We start from the raw sequence: 12489 nt of genomic DNA, 5'->3' as shown, positions 1-12489 counted from the left end.
TAAAAACAATGGGACTACTGAATAAACTCATGCTTTCTATGTCTGTATCCTATAAATTGTATTCAGCCTACGACCCTCTTCTCCCCAAGATGTCAGAATGAGTGGTAACAGGTGTAGGAACTTGCCTACCTTGTTTTGTGCCGGCCCCTGTTAAACTGATTCAGACTCTTCAGTTCAACTGCAAATCATGGTGAATCCTGCCGAAAACACCAACTGTTAGGGTTCTGAACAAACAGAGTAAAAACAGAAACGGACAAGCAGAAAAAGCTTAAATCAAGCTGATTCAACCCACAGTGGAGAGAGGATACAGGAGTTAAGCAAATCTAATTGAGAAAAGTACAATATCTATCTCTGCCACACTGATTTCTATTCAATCCCTAAGTGTTTTGTTCACATGTAGCCTGTATGAGTTATACATAGGCTACCTCTAACACTCTGCATGCTTAGGTGGGATGGTACAGTCATTGTATTGTGGTAGTTAGAGATGCTACAGTACTGTATGTACAATCTGCTCTTCAAATAATGAGACAAGTTTTTTTCAGTATGACAAGAAATCAGATTGTATTTGATGGAGCACTCTTGGTATGTGCAGTCTGCCTCATATAAAGATCCTATTACACTCAGTCCTCAGTGAATGCATTGTGTAATCCGGTCAATGTGATTAAAATGGCCTGAATTAGATTAGGTTTGATTCTATTCAGTCTGTTCATTTCCTCTCTCAGACGTATCAGGTTAAGCACTTGAGAGAACAGGATGAAATCTATCAAATAAGACCAATCTCTGGATATGAACAGGGATGTAAGTGTTGAATGTAGCCTGTAACATTTGACAAGAAACCCCAGGTTATGTACATAGGTCATGTTGTAGTAGCGTGTCATCTAATTACATCACTCTCAGCCATAAACAGTGTTTTTCCAGGAATTATTGACCCTGTCCAGACCACACCCACAGCTACCCAGTAGAACTGTATCCAACTATTGCCCATATAAGCTAGTTGACAGCATTCATTTCCAATGTTTAGATGCACATATCTCATCACTGAGCAACGCTTAGATGGCAGGTGTCTGCTGAAATCCAAATCAGTACCCAGTAATATGGTGGTGGTTGAAAAGCTAATTTGATTGCTAGCTGACCTCCCCCACCTCACACAGCTGGTCAGTGGCGCAGAAACAGAGTGAGTGCTTTAATGATGCTGCTGATGCTGCTGTTGCTGTCTGAAGTGCTGAAACAACTTGTCCCCACAGAGACTAATATGTGGTCCGAGTCTCCCTCCCTAATCTGACCATTAGGTTCCCATAGGCTATACTGGGAAATAGCTGTTGATGTACTGACACAAATAATGTGAATGGTAATTTCAATATTTGTATTTTTATTATGTGGTTGCATATTTAGCCTAGCACTTGAATAATAATATCCTGTGATGTTGTTTGATTTACATTCACAATTCCAATTCCATTTCCCTTCCATTCAATAATCTTCATTCTAACAGCCTGGTTCTGTCACCCCCTCCCCCTCCCCAAAACCTGCGTGCCCATTCTGTGACTGGAATAATGCTGCTGTCATTGAGGGTCTTTTAACCCCGTCACAACATTGAGAAGTTGTGGAGGGTTTTCTCGGTTGCCATGGATTTCTAAAAGCTATTGACTGCGATAGGGTCTCTTTCTCTGAACGTCTTTGTAGAAGAAAACCTATTCGTTTTTCTTCTTTTTCACAAGGGGGGCGATAGCATCTACGCTGGAGGAAGCGTTTCGTGTAATTCTCGTTCTGTCTGACCAATTGCGCACGTTTTGAGATTCAGTAGGTCGATGCATCTCAGACCGCTATAAACTAAATTCAACCTCATCAAACGACTGGAACGATAGGAACTGCTCTTAAAAAGGTATGTGTATTTACTTTTGTAAATGTTTCTTTGCGTTTTTTTTCTTCCGGTAAAGGCATAGTCTTGTAATTAGTTCTTAATTTGTGATACTTTGCTCTAAAGTAGGCAGGCATACATTATCACAACCGGTAAATCAAGTAGCCTACTTAGATATAATAACCAAAATAACCTATAGTGAATTGTCTATTATAGAACAACATACTCAATCAAATAGAAAATGTCAGAGTGAATAGATAAATGACTCATAGGCAAATGATACTGAAGCCTAGAATGGATGTTTGCATCTATTTGCCTGGTTTGTTTAATTGTAATGATAAACAAAGTTGGCTTACATGCCTTCATCTCATTGATTTCAGTTACATCTACATGGATTTCTTAAAACAATATCCACTGATCTTACAGCATGCATAGTGCTTTATGTTGCATAGCAACATATATCACGGCCAGTAATGTCTTGCAAGTCTTTTCACAATTTTAAAGGACACTTTATGGACACCCGACACACACCCCTCGACTACCCCCCCCACTCCCATCCTCATACCCCCTTAGGCTACCCTCCAGGCATAATCAGACAGTAATATAAATAAGCAAGAATATGTGCAAACTGTATATTTAGTTTGTATTTAATTTTCTTATAGTTAAACTATTTGTAACATACTTTTGATAGTACTTTGATATTACTTGCTGGTCATTTCAGGAGGCTAGAGATCAGAGAGAAAAATGGTGTTCAACATTTCTTTATTGCAAGATGTTGGTGGTTCATCTCCTGACATTGTAAGTCGCCCTGGATAAGAGCGTCTGCTAAATGACTTAAATGTAAAATGTAAATGTTGAATATTCTCCTAAAAGACCATGGAAAATACTGTTGTGTTGTCAAGCCCACAGTAGCCTTAATTACTTCCTAAGTGCAAACATGGCAAAAACTGAACTGAGTTTCTTCCTTTGAATTGCTAATGAAGACTGCAAATCACCTGTACAACTGTGTGTACTCTTCGATTTGTTCTTCTGTCTTCTTGAATGATTCACTACCTAGACTACAATCAGGTAGATTAAAAAGAGGCAAATGTTAGTGGGCAGACACACACCGGATGCATCTCTGAGTACAGCAATCATCTGCCACTGAGAGCCCCTCCAAGATTCTTGATGACTTTTCCCCATCGAGGAAATTCATCTTCATTTTATGCATTGGTTTGGATTATGGGGCAAGGGCTTTTTATGGAGAGCACATGGCGTGGCAAAATGATGAGTGATTTCTCTTTAATGAGTATGATTAGTCACTTTAGAAGTGCTCAGCAGATTGACGTTATTGCATTTCAGAGCTTCTACATTTCATAATTGATTTTGAGCAAGATGGAACAGGTGATGATGATTTGTTTTTGTGTGAGTCTAAAGATACCAGTGTGTACAGTATACTGCACACTTTGTTTTTGCCTCAATGATTCCTCCCATAGTATGCTTTTGCTAATTAAAATAGGTAAGTGGTAAAAAAAAAATAGCTCAGGAGGAATACGCCACCTTCAAAGATTTGTGTTTTGGTCAGTGGTTTCACAGCACACAGTGAAGTGCCTCTTGGGGGTTATTTGTTTAGAAAGCCTATATGCTTCTCCTATCATATTATTCAATTCCCTTTTCTTCGTGTGCTTGTGTGCAGCAACTCTTGCCAAGCCACATCAATTAGATGGACCTTGTGAAGATCACACTTCCATTTCTGGTCATAGCTCAGCTTGTCCCTAAACACAGAAAAACTCATTTTGGTAAAGGTGGATTGATGGGCCTATACCTTTTTATCCTGCAGTATGTATAATGAGTGTATACCACCTTAAGTGTGATATCCTGTAGAGATGTCATGCTGAACCAGTTAGTCCATATATTTCCAGGATGAGAGTCTATCATGGCACTTGGTGATCATGAGTCATCCCAAGCTTTTCAGTATTCAGGCCATTGGTGCTGTGTACCAAAAGGTTGGTTGAATACTTCTCACCAAACAGGTTGAATGAAGTTCAGTGTAATTGGACAAGGAAGGGCTCCACCACCAACTATGTACCTGCAGGTCCATGTCAGCCAGGCAAACTTCTCTCACCACTTAACATGAGTATCTGACCAGACAAATTTCATGCCTATTTTGTTTTAAAGGTAACAAAAATGCATGAAAAATACCGGATTGTGTAATGCTAGTAAGGCTACTGACATGTACTTTCAACATGGTTTGGACTGCACAGTAGACTCTAAAAAGTGACCAAGAATGACCAATCCCTCATCCATACATGTGAATACATCCTCATTATCATCTGGACTGTACCTGTCAGACAGTGTGACCAACTGACACGTACTCAGACAACATCAATTTCATTCACTTACTCTCTTTTCCATACACAGACTCTAAATCAGTCATACAAACAAACACCTGCACCCGTAACTACATCCACTGAATTTCTTTTTCATGTTCATGCAATCCTTAATACAAACACGCAATGCCTCCTGAGGCAGAATTACTTTTAAAGCTTGAGAGACGCAGTGTGTGTATGCATGTGTATTTGTGTTTGTGCACACAAGCTTCTTTTCCATGTGTGAGAGGGATAGAAAGAGGGCCTAGTGTCTGGTGGTTTTTGGTTTTCCTTTCAATTAAAACCTAGATAAGCAGGTGAGGGGAGTTCTTTACTAATTAGTTACCTTCATTAATCAATCAAGTACAAGGGAGGAGTGAAAATCAGCAGACACTCGGCCCTCCATGGAATGAGTTTGACACCTGTGCTCTACAGGCACCCTGTTGACTGATGGAATACAGATTACACAGATACTTGTTAGAGATTACAGATGAGCTTGGCAACGGGAAGAAGACATTAATTGCTATACAGATTTCATTGCCCATATATGATGCCCCTTAATCTCTTAATCTATAAAACACTGGTGATTCATAACACAGATTAGCCTTTCTGACCGTCTCTGGACTGTGACAGAGAGCAATTATATTGACCCAGGAACAGATGCTGATATTGTAAACACTGATTATATGAAACATTGTGACACCTAGATGTACTCCAGACAGCAGACTCTGTATGGTATGGATGACAGTGTGGTGGAACCTAGCAAATATCCAGCCGTAATTGAACTTCAACTCAGGCTTCCGTTGGTACAAGCAATTACAGCGACGACTCCTGCTCCCTCTGCTGCAGCATTACCTGAGCTGTCCTCTATCATGTTTACTGCTGGTGACAGGAAGAAGAAGCAGCATGTCTTGTAGGATCTGGAAATATGTGTGGTTACATGAAATATTAATTAATAATTTTCCACAATCTCTGCCTGCTTTTCCGGAAATGTGCATATCTTTTTTTTAGTAGGATACCTATAAAATTGAGTCTGGGGAGAGATAGCGGCAAAGGAATTATTGTGGCCATTCACCCTGGGGGGCAACGGGTTGGGTGGGGGGGATGATGAAGATGTAATGATAAGAGGTTGTGATCAACCAGAATTCACCTTCATATCTTATTTAACAGGCCGCTGCATTATTGGGGCCACTGGTGAATATGATCAATGGCAGCCTGCGCTGCACGGACAATTAATCTGCAAAGTTAATACTGAAGGACAAACCTGCAACGAGGTCAATGTTATCACACATGTTCTGGAGTTCCTATCCCAGAACAACCCAGTGGGAGGGCGATAGGAGGCTGTCTCTCTCACTGGCAAGGTCCCCTGTACACTTCCAGGCTTAAGGCAATGGCTGGGCGTATCATTCATCATCTTCTTTCAGTGCCACGTGTTCTGCCTCAGTACATGGTGAAAGTGGTAACTTCTGGTACAAATTTGTACAGTTATATAAAAAACAAATCCACAAAACCATGTTTTGTTTCATCTTGCAATGTTTTCATAGGAATGAGAACCACAACCAATAGGATTAGGTTTTACTGGAGGCCGTTTGAGCCAACTGTGCATTGCTTTTCTGAAAGAACAGGGTTTACAATCTAGCACTAAGCCACTCGAGCCCCTGCATGCCTGTATTCAATCAGTATAGTGCCTTTTGTTTTTTGGTTGTGTGAATTTTCACAAGTGATTCTAATAAAAGTGTTTAAAAAATGGCCAAAAGTACACCTCACTCCAAAATCATGGGCATTAATATGGAGTTGGTCCCCCTTTTGCAACTTTAACAGCCTCCACTCTTCTGGGAAGGCTTTTCACTAGATGTTGGAACATTACTGCAGGGACTTGCTTCCATTCAGCCACCAGAGGGAGATTAGGACTGGGTCGCAGTCAGCGTTCCAATTCATCCCAAAGGTGTTTGATTGGGTTGAGGTCAGGGATCTGTGCAGGCCAGTCAAGTTCATCCACACCGATCTCAACGAACCATTTCTGTATGGACCTTGCTTTTTGCACGGGGGCATTGTCATGCTGAAACAGGAAAGGGCCTTCCCCAAACTGTTGCCACAAAGTTGGAAGTACAGAATCATCTAGAATGTCATTGTATGCTGTAGCGTTGAGATTTACCTTCACTGGAACTAAAGGGCCTAGCCCGAACCATGAAAAACAACCCCAGACCATGATACTTCCTCCACCAAATGTTACAGTTGGCACAATGCATTCGAGCAGGTAGTGTTCTCCTGGCATCTGCCAAACCCAGATTTGTCCATCTGACTGCCAGATGGTGAAGCGTGATTCATCACTACAGAGAATGCATGTCCACTGCTCTAGGGTCCAATGGCGGCGAGCTTTACACTATTCCAGCCGAAGATTGGCATTGCGCATTGTGACCTTAGGCTTGTGCTCGGCTAAAGAAACCAATTTCATGAAGCTTCCGGCAAACAGCTCTTGCGCTGACGTTGCTTCCAGAGGCAATTTGAACTCGGTGGTGAGGTTTGCAACCAAGGACAGATGATTTTTACGCACTACTAGCTTCAGCACTCGGCAATCCCGTTCTGTGAGGTTATGTGGCCTACCACTTTGCAGCTGAGCCGTTGTTGCTCCTAAACCTTTCCACTTCACATTAACAGCAGTTGACCGGGGAAGCTCGAGCAGGGCAGAAATTTGACAAACTGACTTGTTGGAAAAGTGCCACATTGAAAGTCTCTTTAGAACGGGCCATTTTACTGACAATGTTTCCTTATGGAGATTGCATGGCTGTGTGGTCTAGAAGGATTTTATATGACTGTTTGCAACGGGTGTGGCTGAAATAGCCTAATCCGCTAATTTGAAGGGGTGTCCACATACCTTTGTATAAATATGTAATGTATTTTATATATTTTATACACCTGTCAGCAATGGGTGTGGCTGAAATAGCCGAATCCACTCATTTGAAGGGGTGTCCACATACTTTTGTATATATAGTGAATAAGGTCCTCAAAGGTATAACAAAACCTGACAGCCTTAACACAAAGAGTACGCTTTTGTTGTTGTATTTTACCCCCTTTTTCTCCCCAATTTCGTGATATCCAATTGCGATCTTGTCTCATCTCTGCAACTCCCCAACAGGCTTGGGGGAGGTGAAGGTCGAGTCATGCATCCTCTGAAACATGACCATGCTCCTTAACCCGGAAGCCAGCTGCACCAATGTATCGGAGGAAACACTATTCAACTGACGACCGAAGTCAGCCAGCAGGCACCCGGCCAGCCACAAAGAGTCGCTAGAGCATGATGAGCCAAGTAAAGTCCCCCTGTCCAAAATCTCCCCTGACCCGGACGATGCTGGGTCAATTGTGCATAGTCCTATGGAACTCCCGGTCACGGCCGGTAGGACACAGCCTGGGATCGAACCAGGATCTGTTGTGACGTCTCAAGCACTGTGATGCAGTGCCTTAGACCGCTGTACCACTTGGTAGGCCAGAAGTTATTATCCTAAATAAAAGTCAGCTAAATTATTCCCATTTCAATTGCAGTCTCAATTCTAGATAACTCATGAATATAAGAGCGTACTGAACAAAGATGAAAGACATAAAAGAGACATGGAATAGAGGCGATCACAGTCTTCTTGTGTGTGTTGTGTGGGCAAGGTTAGGAGGACCCCCCTAGGGAGTGGTGTAGAAGGGCTGACAGGATGAGGAGGACAGGACAGATGTGACAGACAGGCACGTGGACAGGAAAAGAGCCATTGTCTCAAGTGGTATGATAAGAGCGGGTATCAGACAGTTTCCCTCCCTTCCCTCTCAGTTGTTGGGTAAATGTAATTTGAAACCACTAGGTTAGATATAATGGGGAGTGTAATTTAGGAGGATACATGAGGCTCATATTTAACGTCTACTACATGCAGTGCTATTGTAATAGAGCAGCCACAGGCCGTTTGTTTCTTGGGTGAATGGTCAGGTTGCCGGAACATAATTACAAGTCATTTATAGACTGCAAATTGACCACAAGAAGCACAAACAGAAATCATTTTGTCACTTCCGCCGAAGTTGGTGTCTCTCCTTGTTCGGGCGGCGTTCGGCAGTCGACGTCACCGGCTTTCTAGCCTCCACCGATCTACATTTCTTTTTCCATTTGTTTTGTCTGTATTGTACACACCTGTTTCCCATTGCGTTTGAATTATTTCCCTATTTAACCCTCTGGAGCCATCATGGTTTTGTCTGTGTTTATTGTTGTCAGTTGTCTCGTTTATGTGATTCTGGATTTTCGTTCTTCTTGTTGGAAGATTATTTTTGAGTAAAGTTACTATTATTACTCATCTCTGTGTCCTGCACCTGACTCCGCCTTACCCACATCACCTAGACTCTGACACATTTCAAACCTTGCTTACATTTGTATACGATCACAAATATCTCCTTATAATGCATAGGAATACATTGGAATAACTTGGAGCTGATTTGCTGGTGTTTTTACAGCCTTCTATGTCCAGATTTTAAAAAAATCTAAACTTGGGGGACCAGTTGGTGAACCTTGTAATACCGTATCACTTATCTCATACCAAACGTACAGTATGGGCAATGAAAATATATTCACCACAGGAGGTTGGTGGCACCTTAATTTGGGAGAATGGGCTCGTGGTGGTGACTGGAACAGAATCAGTGGAATGGTATCAAATACATCAAACACATGGTTTCCAGTTGTTAGTTGCTATTTCATTTACTCTGTTTCGGCCATTATTATGGACCGTTCTCTCCTCAGCAGCCTCCTAAGATCTTCACCATATAGCATTGTTGTTGACTGAATCTGATGGGTAGACAGACATCAACAGACAACAACAGCGATCCCATACATCCAAGTGTACACAAACACATGGGCCAGGTGCTCCACCATAATCACCTAACCCACGTGTAATTTGGCGGCTTCCCATAATATTAAAATTGAACTGCTGTTTTGTTTGGAATTAGATATGGCCCTACGAAAAGTCTGTAGGGGGAACCAGTGTAATGTGTGTCCCTAAAACACACCTCAGAATGTGAAGGCAGCGGTACACTCACTTTGGGGTGTCCTCTGGGACCACATTACACAGCATGGAGCGCTGCTGGGGGCCGTAAGCAGAGTTGACTCCTGGCTGGCTAGGACTCTCAGCTAGTGACGGAGCTACATGCTGCACCCAGCCGTACCTAGAGTCAAACAGGGCTCTCCCCTGACAGAGAACACTGAACAGCCATGATTAGAATAATGAAACAAGGAGGACATGCTAAATAGTTGGATGGGTTGCTATTGTATGTGTAAACTCTTAATCTCCTCTCAGTTTGAAGGTGCGTCGATTCCTGTGTGCTATTATCCTTTGTTCGTTAGAAGTGTTTAGCAGCTGGAAACAAATGACTTTATCATTTCAACCGAATTAGTGTTTTCAGAGCTTCTAATTTATCATGATGAAATTAGAATTGCTTTTCATAGTTGATTTCCCCAGCTCAATTTACAACTAGATGACACCCTAAGACTCATTAGCAATCAACTGAATATTATGATGCCGTTTTTTTATTATAAAAGCCATTTTACAATGCCTAAAAATGTACTGAATGTTATGATGCAGTTTATTATTATGAAAGCCATTTTACATGCCTACAAATTGACTGGTTTTTGGAGAAATGTCAGTATATTTATTGGTGTTCTGAAAGTCTTTGTGTCTGTACCCAGCATACTGGGGGTCAACTATACAGACAGCCAGAACACAGCAATAGTCTACTTCTTAATGTTCTCGCCCCCAGACACAGCAAATGTTGAGTAAAATTGTCAAACTGGTCGAGACTCAGCACCATTTATCAGCTCGGGGGTAACTCTTCTGCCCATTTCTACTAATCTAACCGTGGGACCACCTGCAGAACAGTGGAGACACTTTGACCTCATTATGTTTCCAACTTGGCTGGAACCATTTATTTTTATGGCACTACATTGAATTGGAGTGAACCTGTCACCGATCACCTTCCAGATTTGAATGATGTATTTTGCTAGTGCCTGGGGAGTGGTTTTCTATGGACTGGCTGCAACTTAAATGCCATGGCGTCTTTCCTCTCAATCTTTACCTCATTATCCCCAATGTAGATAGAAACCACTCTCTGTGTGGCCACCCCTCAAGGCAAGTACCACTGATGCCATGTGAGGATAATACATGTGTATATAACAACGCTATGGGATAGTATGAACTAGGGATGCACAATATATTGGTGAACATATCGGACTCGGCCGATATTAGCTAAAAATGCCAACATTGGTATCGGCCCGATGTCTAGTTTAACACCGATGTGCAAAACCAATGTCAAAGCGTACATGCATACCTATATAACGTAGGTACATGACGTAATGGTGCCATGTAAAATTTTGCGCTACATGTGCAACACAGCATTCCTAACTTAGCCCACAATGTCGGCTGTGTGGATTGAGCAGTCAAGAAGTTGAGCAGTCATTTGAAAGAGTGAGAACATTTCAGAGAGACAACTCTAAGGTGAAATCCATTAACGCTAAGATAATGAAATACATTGCCCTTAACAATCAACCGTTCTCTGTCGTGGGTGATGATGGCTTTCGCGACTGGTCGAGCACCGGTACACACTACCAAGTGAGCTATTTTTCAGATGTTGCCCTACCGTAGTTACACAGTAATGGCGTCACTGCTATTAGTTTCATGACATACTATGGAATGCCGTTTGAATCTGTGTGTGTCAAAAAAGATACATGCATTAAATAAGCTTTAATTTGACACATCAAATAACACAATTCTGTTATAGAATGTTGTTTGTTCTGAATTTGCACTTGCAAGCCAAGTGCCACCACTACTATCAGTAGCACTGTCAAAGCTGTGCAAAAAAGTCTGCAGACAAGCAAAACACCAGCCATGAACAATGTGTTTACAATAACGCATTGGTAAAAAAGCAGTATTTGTTTGACGGCAACTTTGACCAGTAGAAACTGCAGTCATTTTCATTATTTTTAGCAGTGATTTAGGAATCCTTGTGAGTAAGTATTAGCTAGGTGTTGTTTGCCTATTGAAATTGAACTTCAGTTCATGAAAATAAATAGCAAGCCAGCTACTTAACCCTGTTGCCCAAAGCCAACAGTATAAGCAGCCAGCAAGCTTCATCTGGCTAGTGAGGCTCGACCGTACTGGGTTATGTGTTGTGAAGCTAACCACAATAAGGATTAGGCACAATAGTGGAATTTGCGATTTGCCTTCAAAATAAAAGTATCTATTTGAAAGTGATGCAGAAGGTTACAATTGGTGGAATTTTGCCATATTTAGACTAGATAATGTTAAACAAGGTTTTAATGTGAAGCAATGAAATGGGGTATCAGTCAACTCGGTGACACCCACATAACACAACTGTGAAGAGTTTACGCAAATATTAGCGTTGTAGGTTGTATTGCGGGACTGGGAAGGTGTGAAATCATCTCCCCAGTCAGCCTATTGTGTGGATTGACATTCATATTTCAAATCAAATCAAATGTATTTATATAGCCCTTCATACATCAGCTGATATCTCAAAGTGCTGTACAGAAACCCAGCCTAAAACCCCAAACAGCAAGCAATGCAGGTGTAGAAGCACGGTGGCTAGGAAAAACTCCCTAGAAAGGCCAAAACCTAGGAAGAAACCTAGAGAGGAACCAGGCTATGTGGGGTGGCCAGTCCTCTTCTGGCTGTGCCGGGTGGAGATTATAACAGAACATGGCCAAGATGTTCAAATGTTCATAAATGACCAGCATGGTCGAATAATAATAAGGCAGAACAGTTGAAACTGGAGCAGCAGCACGGCCAGGTGGACAGGGGACAGCAAGGAGTCATCATGTCAGGTAGTCCTGGGGCATGGTCCTAGGGCTCAGGTCCTCCAAGAGAGAGAAAGAAAGAGAGAAGGAGAGAATTAGAGAACGCACACTTAGATTCACACAGGACACCGAATAGGAAAGGAGAAGTACTCCAGATATAACAAACTGACCCTAGCCCCCCGACACATAAACTACTGCAGCATAAATACTGGAGGCTGAGACAGGAGGGGTCAGGAGACACAGTGGCCCCATCCGAGGACACCCCCGGATAGGGCCAAACAGGAAGGATATAACCCCACCCACTTTGCCAAAGCACAGCCCCCACACCATTAGAGGGATATCTTCAACCACCAACTTACCATCCTGAGACAAGGCTGAGTATAGCCTTGTCTCTGGTTTCCGAGCCGGTCACGGGTGCACCTGAGCCACGCTCAAGGTACTAAACGATATCATAACCGCCA

The 12489-nt window shown here is 42.2% G+C and overlaps 1 protein-coding gene across 4 annotated transcripts in view; it reads left to right on the top strand.

Annotated features, from left to right (window-relative positions):
• The first annotated feature begins 1547 nt into the window (after positions 1-1547).
• LOC118373926 (neural cell adhesion molecule L1-like protein) overlaps positions 1548-12489 on the top strand; it is a 103330-nt gene continuing 92388 nt past the window's right edge. For 2 of the 4 annotated variants that reach the window (XM_035760240.2, XM_035760237.2), the window contains exon 1: positions 1548-1879. The gene's annotated coding sequence lies outside the window, so the exon portion shown is untranslated. The remainder of the gene's footprint in view (positions 1880-12489) is intronic. The other 2 variants (XM_035760242.2, XM_035760239.2) reach the window with 1 other exon arrangement.

This window comes from Oncorhynchus keta, chromosome 10 (genome assembly GCF_023373465.1).
Source record: "Oncorhynchus keta strain PuntledgeMale-10-30-2019 chromosome 10, Oket_V2, whole genome shotgun sequence".
Lineage (NCBI taxonomy): Eukaryota > Metazoa > Chordata > Actinopteri > Salmoniformes > Salmonidae > Oncorhynchus > Oncorhynchus keta.
This window is presented reverse-complemented; position numbering and strand designations above follow the sequence as displayed.